Source organism: Carex rostrata, chromosome 15 (genome assembly GCF_964058835.1).
Source record: "Carex rostrata chromosome 15, lpCarRost1.2, whole genome shotgun sequence".
Taxonomy (NCBI): Eukaryota; Viridiplantae; Streptophyta; class Magnoliopsida; order Poales; family Cyperaceae; genus Carex; species Carex rostrata.
Window position 1 is genome coordinate 5,245,403 of NC_135932.1, and position 19,666 is coordinate 5,265,068.

Sequence of the window (19,666 nt, forward strand, 5' to 3'; positions counted from 1 at the left end):
TCATCCGATAAAAAAAATTAAGAAGTCACGGGGGAAAGATGTATTAGAATGAAAAAAGGTTCTTGTCTATTTAATTATTTCCATAATCAGCTTGAGGTTTGCTAACTTGATGATAATAACACTACTTGTGAAACTATACATACAAGCTCTAAAACTCTTCTTTCTTTTTCTTTATGGGTCTGTAGGATCAGAATCTCTTTCTATTACCAAATATCCATAACTATTGGATTTATTTCTTTTTTTGAAAAAGAAAAAATATATATATTAGATCCGTGACCCGCACGTATATTACATCAAGAAGTTGGCTACTCTACTTATATCTCCATTCTATTATTAAGCACGTTGGGTGTTCGATTCGCCAACAGCTACAATTGAAATATGAAACTTCAAATTTGATCTCAGCCCTCCAGTTACATAATTTGTCTTCTTTTGATTAAATGCATCTATTTTATGTATAAAAGTCTAAATTTAGTTAAAAGTATACTCACCACATGTGCTGCCACACGATATACCACATGTGCTACCACACGATATATTACAATTAAAATTGAACAAATTCTGAAATTTAGCGATATATGTATTCATTTCCTTATTTCTTTGTTTCTATATTTCTCATCTTCAATTGAGAAGACTCCACATTCCATTTTCTTATCTCTTTGTTTCCTTACTTCTTCTTCGTTTCTATACGGATCATAATGGAAATCAATTTTTTTTTATTTCCTTATTTCTCTTTCTTTGTTTCTATACATATTGGTGTGGGCAATTTAAAATATATTTTCAATATATAATATATCAATATGTGTGTGTATTCTAAATTAGAAACAAAGAAGAAGAAGAATACAAAATTAGAATGTGTGTAAGTATATATTTCTCTTATAATATGTGTGTGTGTATATATCCTATACATACACACGATAACACTTTTTATTTATGTTTTTTATATCATATTATATGTCGATATTGAATTGTTGTATGTTATTTTATATTAGATTCGAATTGAGCTATTATTTGATATTATTGGTACTTAAAAATAAAGAATCATCACATCATCAAATTGTTATTAGAGATCACGATTAAAGTTAATTAAAAATACAAAATCATATAAATTTTCTATTAACATGTGTCTTAATTTTTAGATAATTATTATTTTCATTGATATATTTGTTTCTTATAATATATCCCCGTTGCAACGCACGGGTATGATACTAGTAAGCATATGAGGGTATATGCTTATAAGTCATCTTTTATTTTCAAAATCCAAAAAGTCGATCTGAACCGTTAGATGTAATCTCTATATTGAAATGTGCTCGGAGACCAAATTTTACATTTTTCTGAATTTTTTTACTATTTATTAAGCCACTTTGAAAATCGCTGATCCAACGGTGGATTCTGATTTTACTGTTTTGTTAAGCCACCGTTGGATTAGCAATTTTCAAAGTGGCTTAATGCATAGTAAAAAAATCAGAAAAATGTAAAATTTGGTCTCCAAGCAAATTTCAATATAGAGATCACATCTAACGGTTCAGATCGACTTTTTTGATTTTGAAAACAAAAAAAATGACTTATAAGCATATACCCTCATGTGCTTATGGAAGTAGAGTACCCCACAACTATTTTCTACATTTTCAAAGTCCAAATTGTCGATCCAAACCGTTAGATGTGATATCTACAATAAAACGTGCTTGGAGACTAAATTTTACATTTTTTGGAATTTTTTTACTATTTATCAAGGTTCTAAATAGCGTTTATCGCGTCATAGCGGGGAGCCTTCAAAAAAAGCTATAGCGAATAGCGACGCTATAGCGAAAGCTATTCCAAATAGCTTTTTTTATTTTTATAAAAATTATATTATATATTTGTACTAAATATCAACATTATTTAGTCTCATAGAACAATAAATAATATCAAAAAATTATAATATTCATATTGAACCAATACAAAGTCCAAATTGCGACTCAAAATATCTATAGTAATACTAATATCATAAACTACCGATCTTTGTCTATTTAAAATATCTTCAACATCATAACATAATTTATCTTTTTTCTATTTAAATTTCAAAATAACTTAGAAATTGAAAAGAAAAAAAAATCATACTTCTAGTAAAATAAACAGATGATCCTTGAAGAAATTCTTGTTAGTCCCTAAAATTTCCATAATTTAGCAATTATTTATTTGATTTATCATAAGTTAAAAAAAAACCAAGAGCAAAATGAAAAAATTATTATAGCGGACCTGAATTTAATATAATATTATAATATAATATTCATCAAAATTAAACAATATCTTCACCATTTATTTATTTTAAAGCTCATATAAATTGAAAAAAAAACCCAACAAATGTTGCATAGCGGGCGCTATTTGCGCTATAGCTGTTACATTCTGAAATTTTAAAACTTGATTAAAATTGATAAATCGATCAATTTTGCTTAAATAAAAAGTTTAATTAACTTAACAATCGTTCAGAAATTTTCTGACCGACTAAAACGAAACTAAAATTTCGTAATATAAATAATGTATGAAATTATGTATAATAAAATTTAGAGATTTAGAAATAAAATAAAATATACCAATATGAATAAAATTATAATTATTCGGTAAATTAGAAACTTAGAAAATCCGTTACATTTCCTTTTAATTGTTAGGAAAGAAGAAATTGATTTAATTAGATTCGTGTGAATAAATAAGTAATAAAATTTCAAATAAGAGTATAATTATACGAAATTATTCGTACAAGATAAATTATATAAAAGTTACCAATTTCATTTATTTGAGAATTTTAAGGATTTGATTTGATATTTATATATATAGACATAGATACTATTCGATATCGATTTATTCGAATTCTAAAAATTTAATATATATATAATTATATAAAAGGAAAATCAAATTATTCGAATCTTAAATTGAGAAATAAAAATACGAATTATATGTACAAATATAGTTACAAAAATATTATGAACTTTCGATTCGAAACTATAGTAGAAACAGATTTTTAAACCAATTAAATGACCCTATTGAAATTCAGAATTTGTTTGGACCTTTGGATGTAATCTAACACAGATCTTAAATGTTGTAACTTAAATTTTGGAATTATATCAACCATTCATCTGCTGCAGCACGGATCTTAAAGCAGGGGATTTAATTACCCCTCCCCACTCTCCTTCCTCTCTTTCCCTCTCTGTTGGCGAACCCCACAACAGACCCCCCCCCCCCCACCCTTCCCTCTCTGTTACGCCAAAGAAAAGAAGAAAAAAAAAAAGAGGGGCTCCGCCCCCTCCGCCTCCTCCGTCGCCGGCAAGCCGCGTCGCGCCCCAGCCCATCTCCCTCTCCTCCTCTTCTCGGTCCGACCCACCTGACCCGCCAGAAATTCTACGCCCAAAAACAGGGGCTCCGCCCCTCTCCCCTTGCGTTGCTGCCACGGCCACCCCGCCGGTCGCCACCCCATCCTCTCCTCTCTCTATCTGACCCGGGGCACTAATCTCTTGGATTCTTCGCAATTGCCGTTGATTTTTGCGAGCTTTCGAGAAACCCTAGAAATTAGGGTTATGGTGCTGAGTCGTGCTGGTGTCGATTGGTGCTGTCCCGGTACTTGGAAGTGCCCATTTCATGTGGTACTCGCTGATTTTAGACGACCGCAAGGCGAGGCGAAATCCTCGGAACCGATCACTTTCTTTCGACATTTTCTCTTTCGGTTAATTTCTAAAATTCTTGATTTGTGTTTTGATGAATTGATTAATGTCGTAGGATGTGAATTTGTTAAGTTTCGAGTACGGGTTGTTGATTTTCCCGACTCGATCGAATTGCTCGAATAAATTAAGTATAATGGGTTATATTGCAAAATGATTTTTATTAATGGTCGGAATGGTAAAATATATGACCATAGTGATTGTATGAATTAAAGGGAATTGTAGTTAGGGTTTTGTAAAGGGAATTATAGTTAATTACACCTTTGCTCGGGTTGTTGATTTTCCCGGTAAATGGTGCTGATTTTGTGTGTGTACCAGCCCTTGACTTGACAAGGACCAAAGAAATGTAAATAAATTAAATTGAGGGTTGTTTTGTGCAAAATACAAGCCTTGGGAATTTTTATAAAAATAAGGGGTATGAATTATAAAATATAAGGCCTATGTGAGATTGGATAAATGTTAAGTAATAAAGAGGAATAAAAGGGTTGAATTGCAAAGTAGACACCAATGTGTGAAATTAGATTAATTGAGGACCAATATGAAAAAGATGTGAATTTATATGAATGATAGACGTGACTTTGCGGTTGGGATATACTTGAATCAAATTGAAATGAATATGACATGATGTGTATATGTAAATTTGGAATTGGACTTGAATTAAAATGATTATAAATGAGCCGAAAGGTATAAAAGAATTGACGAATTGAAATACGACTTTTGGAATTTAAGTTTTGAGAATGTAACCGAACTAAACCAAGTAATCGTATAATATAGGTGTAGGCTCAGTCGAGCCAGATTTTGCGAGGCAATTCGAGACGCCTGATCTTTAAATTAAGCGGTACGCTCGTCATAATAAGGTGCGGGATTCTTGGACTTGTTTGATACTTTATTTTCAGGAATTAAATTATGTATTCGTTTGTCATGTTGAATATCATTGATTGCATCTGAATTGTGTAAAGCATTTGCATAGCCCAATCAAATTAAACTTGAATTGATATGACTTGAGTGATTTGCATGCTGGTATGGTTGTAGGTTGTGTCAATCTATTATGATCTGATTTGATTGAAAGTCACCACGATCGATTTGATTTGATTTGATATGTATGTGAATGGATTTACGAAGTTAAGCACTTGGATCCAATGAATTTGCCAAGTCGGGCTGTATGCTGACTTGGATTCCCAGGATCCTAAATGGCCTTAGGTGAACGGCCCTCGATATGCCCAGTACCGGTTGGGACGAGGGAGGGTGATTATGTGATGATATGTGATATGTTATGATATGTGATTTGAGGTCGTGGGTGACTTGTGTAACGTCTGTGGCTCTGTGGCATTCTCATACGTGTTAATGCATTCGAAAGGTCAATTGAATATTACGACTATTGGAATGATTCCAACGAGGATTTTCTTTATATGATTTGAATCAGACCTTAATAAACTGTTAAGCCAAGCGATTGCAGATGGGTGTCAGATAAAGGGTCCAGCGGTTGGCCATATGTAGGTGTCAGTAACCCTACAGATGTGGGTTTGATAATGGTTCAGCTCGAAAGAACATCTGTAATTGCTACAAGCCCTATTGAATTGAGCTAATGAATTGAGTTAAGCCAAAATATATGTTGTGTTTGAAATTCATCTTGGAAATTCCGTAAACTGTGTTTCAGGTTGATTAAACTGTTGTCGAGCATTGGCATTCTGTTATTTATGATTATATATATCTGTTTGAACTGTTATTGTTTGGGTTTCATTGTTGAATATAGAGTTTGATTGCAAGTCCAATAATCTAAACTGTGGCAAATTTCGCACTAAGAATTTATTCTCACCCCCTCTCCCCGATTATTTTCAGGTTCATTACACGGACGCAGCGAATGAGGATATTGGTAATGCATATAAAAGATCCACTGCCTTGCGTGTATATGTGACGATTGATTTATACACGCGGCAGGCTGTCAGACCCCCGGTGGATTTGGGGTGTGACAATAGCAGACCGCTATTATCGCTATAGCGTCCATAGCTCAAATAGCGCGTTATTATGCATAGCTTAGCGTTTAGGGTCCAAAAACGCTATAGCACGCTATTTAGAACACTGCTATTTATTAAGATGGGTACAAAAACTAGTCAAATTCAGACCATTGAATTTTGTACCCATCTTAATAAATAGTAAAAAAGTTCCAAAAAATGTAAAATTTGGTCTCCAAACACATTTTATTGTAGAGATCACATCTAACGGTTTGGATTGACGATTTGGACTTTGAAAATGTAGAAAATAGTTGTGGTAACTTGTTGTAACTCAAAAATTGTTGTAACTTGATCCCTCCTCATATATATATATATATATAGAGTTAGGCTGGGGTGCTATGGATAGCATAGTGGCCTCTATGCTACGGCTCAATATTCGAGTTTTCAAAATCCAAACGGTCGATCCGAACCGTTCATCTTATTCTCCATATTAATATCTGCTTGGAGACCAAATTTTACATTTTTCTGAATTTTTTTACTATTTATTAAGTATTTTACAAAATTGTTGATCCAACGGTGGCTGCACAAAACAGTAAAACCTGTTACACTAAGGGGCACCTCTAATTGAACAAAAACTGAAAATAAATTGCAATTGAAAGTAAAAGAGATGAGTTTAGAGAAATTGACACGCGGGATGATAACGGAGTTCGGCAAAACAATGGCCTACGTCTCCGGGGCGTCGCAACCTCTTTCTAGGTGCGCCTTTCTATTACCCAATATGAAAGGATTACAATTGTGAACCGTGAGCCCTTACAAAACGGGAAGTCACGGCCAACGAGAGATGAGCGCCGGCGAGCCCTTACAACCAAGGGAAGTCACACGAGCTACTCAAGAACAAGAGAAACACTCAATAGATCACTCTAACCTAATCTAATTAGAGATTAGTGAAGTGGATTTGAGGTTGTTTGAGATTGATTGAGAGATATTGAAGTTTTAAGCTCAATCAACAATGGTGGAACCAAGCTCTCAGAAAATCGCCTCTTTTGAAGTTTAGGGACGGCTAGGTTAGATTTGAAAGTGATCCCTTCGGTCTATTTATAGTGGCAGCTCAAAAATGAGTTGATTGAGCTAAAACGTTACAACGTTTTCCAGAAACGTTGGTAACGTTTTATGAGCCTTCAAAAGTCCGAGAGCTGCACCAAAACGTTACACAAACGTTTCAAAAACGTTACAACGTTTATAAAACGTTACATAACGTTTTGCACTGTAAAAACTTGATCAAAATCAGGAATTTCTTAAGTTTGGAAATTAATTAAAACGTTACCAACGTTTTAAACCGTTACCAACGTTTTAAAACGTTACCAACGTTTTAAAACGTTACAGAAAACGTTACCAACGTTTTAAAACGTTACAGCACCGTTTTTTGACTTTTTTTGACTTTTTTTGACTTTGATCGAGTTGTTTCACAGCGTTTTCTTAAGGTATAATCGTTATAACGTTTTACAAACGTTACCAACGTTTTTATCCTATTGAAACAACATCAAAAACACTTTACCAAGTTTAGATTTTACAATTTACATTCTTGATAAGTCTTCATGATTTCTTCAGTTCAAGTATTCCATATTGCAATTCCATTTGACTTGAACCTGCATAATTCTAAAATAGAAGAAATCGTAAAATTCAATAATTGTATGTTTTTGCAAATTAGTCAAATAGACTAAAAAGATTATTGCTAGAACAACAATCTCCCCCTTTTGACGATTTGCAAAAACATACAATGCGAGTAAGTGCATAAATTGAAAAAATTTCAAATTGGTTCACCCAATTGTGATTTTGCATGTCAAGCCATTTCTCCCCCTTTTGGAAATCGACGAAAGGGAGAAAAATTAGCACAAATTAAAAGTGCTCCCCCTCAAAATATGCACTCCCCCTCAATTTAGTAATATGATGCCGATAATTCACAAATGAGATAAAATTGAGGGATTACTCTAATACTTCATGTCAAACATTTTACAAATCCATTTAAATGTCGCAATTTTAAAGCAATGATTATCAATCGACAAATCAATTCAATGCATATCAATATATCACACAACTTGTCAAGATTCTAAGATATACAATTCTACTCATTCACAAATTTTGCAATTTAACTCTTGACAAGTTATCAATTCACACAATTCAAATAATTCATACATCTCATACATACCAACAACAAATACCAAATTAACTAAGATATAGCAATTCAAGCAATTAACATTTTTGCATTCAAACCCTTAACAAGTTCACAATTCATAAGACTCAACAATTCAAGGATTTCGTGAAAATATTGACAATTTGGTTTTTGGTGTCGATATATATGAGTTTTTAGTTCTAGAGTGAGGAACCACATTTTGAAAATCATTTTAGCACTAGTGTTGTCACACATAATTGGTATGTTGCGGAAGCGAATTTCATAATCATTCAGAGTTTGGATAATCCATAAAATTTGTGTGCAACAACTATCAATGATCCAAGCATTTTCATTACGAGATTTAATCAAACACTCCTACCTTGTTTAATCTCCCCATTTGTTCTTAGCAATTTGAATAAATTAGGGGAGATTTAGTATAAACTTAAGCTATTTTAGCTTTAGAAACCCAAACAACATTTGGGTTGTTGTCTCCATTCCTAAACCTACAATCTAAGGAGGTATGGCCAATTTTGCAACAATAATTACAAAATGTAATTGATGGCTTTTGAGCAATAGAACCTTGCTTGAAAGTGGATTGATATTGATGCTTAATTTCATGCATGCTACACCTATGACTATCATGAGACCTATTTGCAACTTTAGATGTGACACTCTTAGTTTTGTTGAAATCAAATCGATTGTGATGTTGGGGAACATCTCTAGCTACACCATTTCTTTGAGTTTGGTTTTGTAAAGCATTTTTATTTTTAAGTTCATAAAACCATCCATCGGGTCCTTTGAAATAAGTTTTGTTTGACCCCTTTGGATTAAACATGTTCTTATCACTATTTTGAAAAGTATTTTTGTTCTTGAAATTTCTTTTATTGTACTTATACCTAAATGCATAATTTGGTGACTTTTTATCTTGTTTAGCATTTGAGGCATGAGAAGACTTCAATTTGGATGACTCCTTGTTCAAGGGAGTTAAACCTTTTTTGGTAAAGAATTGATAAGTTGAGTATTGCTCACAATTAAACTTAAGTTTGGCATTTGGAATACTTGAAGTTTGAGAATGTTCCCCTTTTTCTTTTGGGCCTTGTATGTGATTGGATTTAAATGAGGATTTACCCTTCTCAAATCCAAAACCAACTCTATCTATTTTATGATAAGATTGATCATGTATCAAATTACTCACATAATAAGGATCTAGACTAGTGACATTTGAAGATTCACTAGGAGACCTTAATGCCCTATTTTCGGTCTCTAAGGTTTGAACTTTAACCTTTAATATGCCTATTTCACCTATGTGCGATGTTTTTAAATTTCTAACTTCACATTCTAACATGTCATTTTTAACAATCAATTTTTGAATAATACCTTCATTTTCAACCAAAATTCTATTGGACTCATCAAGGAGAGATTGCCACCTAGGTTCATCATCATACCGTGTTAGAATCTCATTTGTGAAATTGCTTGTATCATTGGTTTCTAACCGATTGGTACACAAGTCATGTTTGGTCTCATCAATTGAATCATTATATTCTTCACCACCTTCTTCCTCATCGGTCAATTCATCTTCGGTATCAAGATCATTAAGACCAAAACTTAAATGTACCTCATTAGCGGAGCTAGTTGAGGCTTCAATTTCATCACCTTTCTTGTTGATGTTTCTTGATTTGACAAGGTCTTTAAGGAATTCGATGGTGATCTCATCGGTGATATTCTTGCTTGCGATAATCGAGTCGACATCAATTGCCGAGAGACCTTCATCTACACTTGCCATCAATGCAAGGTTTGTCTCTTGTTCATTTTCCGACTCCGTGTCGGATTGCTCTGCCTCGCTCTCATCCGAGAATAAGGCTTGCAAAGCTTTAGCCTTTTTCTTGGCCTTGTACCCATCCAATTGGAAGCAAGTTTGAGTGGTGTGCCCTTTTCTATGACATGCGAAGCACGTCACTCTTTTGTTCTTCTCTTCTCGTTCCTTGTTGTAATTTATTTCGAGATCAAGCATGTCTTGAAACATTTTGGATAGGAGAATGGTATTTTTGGAGGTCTTATGATCAATTTTGTTTATAAATTGATCATTTGAGAGACAAGTGTTTGAGGAGCTAGAAGGTTTTCGGTTTTGAGCCGGAAATGCCATGGTTTTGAATTTTGAACTTTGCTTTGGGTTTCCGGATTGCCGAAGTTTCTCTTCGAAGCTTCGTAAGTGTGCATAGAGGTCATCCGATGTGAGTGAGTCACGTGTACCTTGAATTGCTTCTAGCGCACTCACCAAGCCGGACCATTTGTCTCTCATGAGCATGATCCTCAATAGCTTCCCTACAATTTTATTGTTAGAAAGCGGTTCTCCCAACTCGGTAAATTCATTTTGGATATGCATAAGTCTATTATACATATCCTCAATGCTTTCACCATCTTCAACCTTAAAGGTTTCAAATTTGGCTTCTAAACCGGTTAATTTGGTTCGTTTAATTTGGGTATTTCCCTCATACCGGTTTACAAGAGCATCCCACATTTCTTTTGCGGTTGAAGAGCTACCAAAGATTAAGGCAACCGATTCACTAACCAAGTTAATTATGGCATTAATTGCAAGATCATTGTCTTTCTTGGTTTGTTTGGATTCGGGAGTCTCGATTTTAATGTCGGTGGTAGTGGTAGTGAATATTGGTGTATACCCCTTGTTAACCACATCCCATAACTCAAGAATGTTTAAATAATTGATCATGGTTTTCTTCCAATGCATAAAATTTTTGGTCGAATTGCCAAAAATTAGGGGTTCCTTCACGGGTCTATAGGGTGCCATTTGACAAGTTGATCTAACTCTAATTAAGTGTGTCTTAATTTGAGTAACTTGCTCTGATACCACTTTGTTACACTAAGGGGCACCTCTAATTGAACAAAAACTGAAAATAAATTGCAATTGAAAGTAAAAGATATGAGTTTAGAGAAATTGACACGCGGGATGATAACGGAGTTCGGCAAAACAATGGCCTACGTCTCCGGGGCGTCGCAACCTCTTTCTAGGTGCGCCTTTCTATTACCCAATATGAAAGGATTACAATTGTGAACCGTGAGCCCTTACAAAACGGGAAGTCACGGCCAACGAGAGATGAGCGCCGGCGAGCCCTTACAACCAAGGGAAGTCACACGAGCTACTCAAGAACAAGAGAAACACTCAATAGATCACTCTAACCTAATCTAATTAGAGATTAGTGAAGTGGATTTGAGGTTGTTTGAGATTGATTGAGAGATATTGAAGTTTTAAGCTCAATCAACAATGGTGGAACCAAGCTCTCAGAAAATCGCCTCTTTTGAAGTTTAGGGACGGCTAGGTTAGATTTGAAAGTGATCCCTTCGGTCTATTTATAGTGGCAGCTCAAAAATGAGTTGATTGAGCTAAAACGTTACAACGTTTTCCAGAAACGTTGGTAACGTTTTATGAGCCTTCAAAAGTCCGAGAGCTGCACCAAAACGTTACACAAACGTTTCAAAAACGTTACAACGTTTATAAAACGTTACATAACGTTTTGCACTGTAAAAACTTGATCAACATCAGGAATTTCTTAAGTTTGGAAATTAATTAAAACGTTACCAACGTTTTAAACCGTTACCAACGTTTTAAAACGTTACAGAAAACGTTACCAACGTTTTAAAACGTTACAGCACCGTTTTTTGACTTTTTTTTACTTTTTTTGACTTTGATCAAGTTGTTTCACAGCGTTTTCTTAAGGTATAATCGTTATAACATTTTACAAACGTTACCAACGTTTTTATCCTGTTGAAACAACATCAAAAACACTTTACCAAGTTTAGATTTTACAATTTACATTCTTGATAAGTCTTCATGATTTCTTCAGTTCAAGCATTCCATATTGCAATTCCATTTGACTTGAACCTGCATAATTCTAAAATAGAAGAAATCGTAAAATTCAATAATTGTATGTTTTTGCAAATTAGTCAAATAGACTAAAAAGATTATTGCTAGAACAACAAAACCGTTGGATTAGCGATTTTCAAAGTGGCTTAATAAATAGTAAAACAAATCAGAAAATTATAAAATTTGGTCTCCAAGCAGATATTAATATGGAGAATAAGATGAACGGTTCGGATCGACCGTTTGGATTTTGAAAACTCGAATATTGAGCCGTAGCATAGAGGCCACTATGCTATCCATAGCACCCCAGCCTAACTCTATATATATATATATATATATATATATATATATAGAGAGAGAGAGAGAGAGAGAGAGAGTGACTAATATGCATTCGGTAGCATATGGGCCGATATGCACATGGTCCAAATTTAAAATTTCAAAATCCAAAAAGTCGATCTGAACCGTTCATCTTGTTCTCCATATTAATATGTGCTTGGAGACCAAATTTTACATTTTTCTGAAATTTTTTACTATTTATTAAGCCACTTTGAAAATTGTTGATCCAACGGTGGCTTAACAAAACAGTAAAATCAGCAGCAACCGTTGGATCAGCAATTTTCAAAGTGGCTTAATAAATAGTAAAAAAATTCAGAAAAATGTAAAATTTGGTCTCCAAGCACATATTAATATGGAGAACAAGATGAACGGTTCAGTATATATATATATATATATATATAGAGAGAGAGAGAGAGAGAGAGGGATCAAGTTACAATAATTTTTGAGTTACAACAAGCATTTTCTACATTTTCAAAGTCAAAATCGTCGATCCAAACCATTAGATGTGATATCTACAATAAAATGTGCTTGGAGACCAAATTTTACATTTTTTGGAATTTTTTTACTCTTTATTAAGATGGGTACAAAAACTAGTCAAATTCAAACCATTGAATTTTGTACCCATCTTAATAAATAGTAAAAAAATTCCAAAAAATGTAAAATTTGGTCTCTAGGCATATTTTATTGTAGAGATCACATCTAACGGTTTAGATCAACGATTTGGACTTTGAAAATGTAGAAAATGCTTGTTGTAACTCAAAAATTGTTGTAACTTGATCCCTCCTCATATATATATATATATATGAATATGCTAGCATGCTATGCATAGCATAGAGCCCCTCCGTGCAACGGCTTGGATTTCAACTTTTCAAAATCCTAACGGTCGATCCGAACCATTTATCTTGTTCTCCATATTAATATGTGTTTGGGAACCAAATTTTACATTTTTGGAATTTTTTTACTATTTCTTTAGATTTATTAAAAATCGCTGTTTTCAGCAAATCTGGACCATAAAAAAACAGCGATTTTCAATAAATTTAAAGAAATAGTAAAAAAGTTCCAAAAAATGTAAAATTTGGTCTCCAAATACATATTAATATGGAGAACAAGATGAACGGTTCGGATCGACCGTTAGGATTTTGAAAAGTCAAAATCCAAGGCGTTGCATGGAGGGGCTCTATGCTATGCATAGCATGCTAGCATATTCATATATATATATATAGAGAGATAGGCTAATGTGCTTCCATAAGCACTTGGCCCGAAGTGCTGCCACCCTATTTTCAATTTTCCAAAATCCAAACAGTCGATCCGAACCGTTCATCTTGTTCTCCATATTAATATTTGCTTGGAGACCAAATTTTACATTTTTTGAAATCTTTTTGCTATTTATTAAGCCACTTTGAAAATCGCTGATCCAACGGTGAACCCCTGATTTTACTGTTTGGCAAGCCACCGTTGGATCAGCGATTTTCAAAGTGGCTTAATAAATAGCAAAAAAATTCCAAAAAATGTAAAATTTGGTCTCCAAGCAGATATTAATATGGAGAACAAGATGAACGGTTCGGATCGACTGTTTGGATTTTGGAAAATTGAAAATAGGGTGGCAGCACTTCAGGCCAAGTGCTTATGGAAGCACATTAGCCTATCTCTATATATATATACTAGTATCATACCCGTGCGTTGCAACGGGAACATATTATAAGAAACAAATATATCAATGAAAATAATAATTATCTAAAAATTAAAACACATGTTAATAGAAAATTTATATGATTATGTATTTTTAATTAACTTTAATCGTGATCTCTGATAACAATTTGATGATGTGATGATTCTTTATTTTTAAGTACTAATGATATCAAATAATAGCTCGATTCGAATCTAATATCAAATATCATACAACAATTCAATATCAACATATAATATGATATCAAAAAAACATAAATAAAAAGTGTTATCGTTTGTATGTATAGGATATATATATACACACACACATATTATAAGAAAAATATATATTCACACACACGTTCCAATTTATATTCTTCTTTGTTTCCAATTTAATTAGAACACACACACACACACATTGATATATTATATATTGAAAATATATTCTAAATTTCCCACACCAATATGTATAGAAACAAAGAAAGAAAAATAAGGAAATTAAAAAAAAATGATTTCCATTGTGATTCGTATAGAAACGAAGAAGTAAGGAAATAATAAATAAGAAAATGGAAGGTGAAGTCTTCTCAATTGAAGAGGAAAAATATAGAAATAAAGGAATAAGGAAACAAATAAATATATAGCTAAATTTCAGAAGTTGTTTATTTTAAATTGTAACGTATCGTGTGGCAACACATGTGGTGGATATGTTTTTAACTAAATTTAGACTTCTATACATAAAAGAGATGCATTTAATCAAAAGAAGACAAATTATGTAATTGAAGAGCTGAGATCAAATCCGAAGTTTTATCTCTCAATCGTAGCCGTTGGCGGATCGGACACCCAACGTGCTTAATAATAGAATGGAGATATATATAGAGATAGGCTAATATGCTTTTAGCAGCATTTCAGCTGAAGTGCTGCCACTTTTTTAACCGTCTGATATGCTTTGTGATGTGCGCTGTGATTATCAAGTAAATGAATTGACGGAGCGCTCTGTTTATCTCCATTTGCTAGGTATATGAAATTAACGCTGAAGAGCTCCTCTCTCTCTCTCTCTCGCGTACGATCGTGCCTCCTCTCCTCCCCGATCAACCGACCCCTCTCGCACCGCTCTCTCGATCTGACCTCCCTCTCGCGACTAAGATGCACCGTGTCGATTGTTCGATACCTCTGCCCGTCCCTCTTTCGAAGCAACTCCTAGCTGGTTGCGCCTATCCTAAATCGACTCCCCTTTCTCTATCACTGTTTGAGCATGAGTCGCCTCTCCCTAAATCATCTCCCCCCTCTAGAATCCAGGTAATCAACTCCCTGCTGTATTTCCGTGCTGTATCAGCTGAAATTAAATATATACTTGTTTGACCACTTACCAATTAAGCATAATGTTAAGACCTAATTGGACCAATTAAGCATATAGTTTTAACTTGGAACAATTGAGATTAGTTATAATTTTTATATCATGGAATATTCATAGATTACGAGTGGTTCCCTTTAGCAACATAAGTAGCATAAGTAATAACTGAGATTATTTATAATTACCAATTAAGCAACTAGTTTTCTTGCACTTAGCATAACATTTATAAATTGCATGAATTCAAGTAAAACATAACTGAGGCATATAGATACCTAATTAGGCTTAATTGTTGTTATTTTCATTGTTAATAAGGGTTACTCTGTTGTTTATTAATTCAATTCATTATATGTTATTTTCACCCATGCCACTTGGTCATTAACCTTCATCTTCGGAATTTCAATTTTATTTTTTGATGTGCAGGCATAATGCATGCTTCCAAGGCACACGAACATGAAGATGACAGTGAAGATAATATTCAAGATGGTAGTGAGTACTAGACTAAAGAGGACAGCTTGTTTTGATAGTGCCTATTTGGATATAAAATAGAATAGTAATATTTTGGTATATAAAAGAATAGTAATAGTTTGGTATTGAAAATGATAGTGACATCTTACTTGTATACTGTTCTATGATTTATTTTCGTATAGAATAGTAATATTTTAGTATTCTGTTTGAGATAGAAATGATAGTAATATCTTGTTGTTGTTTGAGGTAGCTAATTTGACAGTGAAGGTTGAAAAGGTTATTGCAAAGATGTTAAAAGTTTTTTTCTTTCTGAGGTAGCTAATTTCATGTCGAATGCTTTGTTTACTCTTGTTATCTGTTTCAATGTTTATCTTGTATACTTCAGCCTCAAATATGAAATATGGTGGTGCTATGTTTATCTTTGGATCAACTGGTACCATTATTCCAAATTTATGTATGATTATTCTGTTTGAGAGATTCATATTACATGGAACTTTTATGATATTACAAAAAGTATGAATTGCCATATATTAGCTGTCAGGGGCAGAGTTACCATGTATCAATTAATTGGTGTAATCATGTTATTGACAATATTACCCTTGTACTCTTCAACCAAAATATGATATTACAAAAACTGAATTAATTTAATTGATAACTTAAACACAAGCATTACAATTTAAAACACGCTTAACTAGATAAAACTGGAAACTTACAGCATTCAAATAAACAATTTAATCACAATGCCCAAAAAAAACATACTCATAATAAAACTAATTATAATTCTATACAATATCAGCCACTCCTAAAAAATTCCTTCCTTCTCTATACCAAAACCCCTTCTATCACTATACCTAAAATAACATCTCATGAAGCCTAAAGTATTTTATAATCCTAATATTCTATTTTTTTTTTGGTTCACAGCCCGTAGGCTTTACAAATATTTCTCTATATCAAGCTTGCTATATGATCCTCCAATCATGTCTGTCAGGACATACTGCATTAATTGATTGAAAATTTTCTTTTGAATCAGAGAATACAAAAGCCACTCCATTTTCATGCTTTGCCAGCAATTCACATCCTCTAAGAACTGCCTTTGCTTCGGCTTGACTGGAACTAGCAGCATCAACAACCCTTGAAACCCATTCGGTTAACACTCCATCTTTTTTTCAGATATAACCCGGTACCCTTGAAAATCCATCCCCAAATGAGGCTCAAAACCTGCCTCTTCCATGGCCTCTTCACCTCTTCAATCCTCGTCATCTATTAGCAAATCGTCCATTTCACTATAGATAAAATTATAAAGTTTGAGATTATTAATTTAGAACAGAAAATTAAACAAAAACAAGAACATTTCAACACTGAATTGGTACGACCACGAGGTTTCCAACCACAGTTCTTTATTGAAATTAGACGATAATTATAAAGGTATATAAACTAATTCACAAAATTCACAGAGATGGTACCATCAAAACAAGGAAAATTGTTCTTTAATCAAACATAGGCCTTCATTCAAAATTGGAGCAGCGTTTCAGAAATTGAGATCTGTACCAGTATGAATTTGTAGATACATAAACATATTATTGGAAGTATATTTTCGGACCAGGGTAAACTTTGCAGTTCTGACCAATAAATTTTGATAGATAATGGTTCACATGTATGCTGTACTATAAAGTAACCTCATAAAATTTGAGATTACTAATTTAGCACATAAAATTAAACAAAAAGGTTCTTCAAAATGATCAATACTGGTTCATTATAAGAATCTATAATTTGAGACATTAGTTATAGATACTGACATATACCTGTGCCAATGATTTGCAGATATTTAAACCTTTTCCAATGTAGTAATCAGGAAATTCTGATTTGCAAAAAATAACATTAATAGTATGAGAAATAATTCCAACAAAGTTGCACTAAGAAAATTTTAAGTTCTGTAAATTCTTTCCCAAATAAATTTTAAGGCAGTATTAATATTTAGAATGAGGGCTTAATTTAGGAGTTTGAACCTCAAATTAATGGCAACCCTAATTTTTCTTGTACCAGTTGTGAGCAAATTAAACCAGAAAAGGACTTTGAAAGGTTTGAAAAGGTGATAATAAAATGATAACTTGACATTCGTGAAATTGTTTATGAGCTTGGGATTTCAATTTGTGCAAATTAACGAAAATAACACAAATCAACCAAATAGGGCAAATAAATAGCAACCAGACAAGGGAACGAGAAGATAGATATACTGAGAGAGAGAGAGAGAGAGAGAGACTACCTGGATACGGTAGGGAGAGGCGAGATGGTCGGAAAGCGATTTAGGAGAGGCGCAGCCAGTGGGGAGTTACTTCGAAAGAGCCGCGAGGCGGAGATGTGGCGAACCACCAGTGCGGCGCGACTGAGTCGTGAGAGGGAGGTCGGGTGCGAGAGGGGTCGGTTGATCGGGGAGGAGATGAGGCACGATCGTACGCGAGAGAGGAGCCCTTCAGCGTTAATTTCATAAACCTAGCAAACGGAGATAAACAGAGCGCTCCGTCAATTCATTTGCTTGATTATCACAGCGCACATCACAAAGCAGATCAGACGGTTAAAAAAGTGGCAGCACTTCAGCTGAAATGCTGCTAAAAGCATATTAGCCTATCTCTCTCTCTCTATATATATATATATATATATATATGCTGTGGCTAATTTGCTGCCGGCAGTATTTCTGCCGGCGGTGCTGCCACTGTTTTTTCTATTTTTTGATGTTCAAACGACAAATCTAAACCGTTAGATGTTTAATCTATATTATAATCTACTTGGAGACCAAATTTTACATTTTTTGCAATTTTTTTACTATATATTAAGCTGGTTTGAAAACCGCTGATTTCAATGCTGCAGAAATTTACTGAAATCAGCGGTTTTCAAACCAGCTTAATATATAGTAAAAAAATTCCAAAAAATGTAAAATTTGGTCTCCAAGTAGATTATAATATAGATTAAACATCTAACGGTTTGGATTTGTTGTTTGGACATCACACGGCTAAATATAGCCCCGGCAGCACCTCTGCCGAAATGCTGCCAGCAGCAATTTAGACAGACCCTATATATATATATTCATATATATATATAGAGTAAGGCTTGGGTGCTATGGATAGCATAGAGAGCTACGGTGCTACGGCTCAATATTCGAGTTTTCAAAATCCTAACGGTCGATCCGAACTGTTCATCTTGTTCTCCATATTAATATGTGTTTGGAGGCCAAATTTTACATTTTTTGGAAATGTTTTACTATTTTTTTAGATAGGTAGAAAATCAAATATCTGAATGGTGCAGAATTTTTTAGATCAAGTGATTTTCTACCTAGCTAAAAAAATAGTAAATTTTTTTCAAAAAATGTAAAATTTGGTCTCCAAGCACATATTAATATGGAGAACAAGATGAACGGTTCGGATCGACCGTTAGGATTTTGAAAACTCGAATATTGAGTCGTAGCACCGTAGCCCTCTATGCTATCCATAGCACCCAAGCCTTACTATATATATATATATAGAGAGAAGGGTTCAAATGCACCCAAATTTTTGTGCACCCAAATGCACCCTATCCTTTTTCTTCGTTTTCAAAGTCCGAATAGTCAATCCGAACCGTTAGATGCAATCTATATATTAAGATGTGCTCGGAGACCAAATTTTACATTTTTTGGAATTTTTTTACTATTTATTAAGCCACTTTGAAAATCCATGATCCAATGGTCCAGAAAATGTAAAATCAGCAATTTTCAAAGTGACTTAATAAATAGTAAAAAAATTCCAAAAAATATAAAATTTGGTCTCCAAGCACATCTTAATATATAGATCGCATCTAACGGTTCGGATTGACTATTCGGACTTTGAAAACGGAGAAAAAGGATTTGAAAGATAGGGTGCATTTGGGTGCACAAAAATTTGGGTGCATTTGAACCCTCATATATATATATATATATATATATATGAGATGGGCTACGGTGAGTTGCGAAGTAAAACGCATTTCTACTTCACGCCGTATTTTTATTTTGAAAGTCCAAACGATCGATCCGAACCGTTAGATGTTTAATCCATATTGAAATGTTCTTGGAGACCAAATTTTACATTTTTTGGAATTTTTTTACTATTTGTTAAGCATTTTTGAAAATTGTTGTTTTGCTGTAAACAGTGAAAA

The 19,666-nt window shown here is 33.6% G+C and overlaps 3 long non-coding RNA genes across 3 annotated transcripts in view; 1 reads left to right on the forward strand and 2 right to left on the reverse strand.

Moving 5' to 3' along the window:
* LOC144566000 (uncharacterized) overlaps positions 1–19,666 on the reverse strand; it is a 58,255-nt gene that overhangs the window by 21,985 nt on the left and 16,604 nt on the right. The gene's annotated exons all lie outside the window — the stretch shown is intronic.
* On the forward strand, positions 14,709–15,815 carry LOC144565999 (uncharacterized). The gene is made up of 2 exons (XR_013515097.1): positions 14,709–14,985; positions 15,461–15,815. It is a non-coding gene; the product is annotated as an uncharacterized LOC144565999 (long non-coding RNA).
* On the reverse strand, positions 16,247–17,971 carry LOC144566002 (uncharacterized). Its single transcript, XR_013515100.1, has 2 exons — positions 17,769–17,971; positions 16,247–16,788 (listed from the first exon to the last, which is right to left on the reverse strand). It is a non-coding gene; the product is annotated as an uncharacterized LOC144566002 (long non-coding RNA).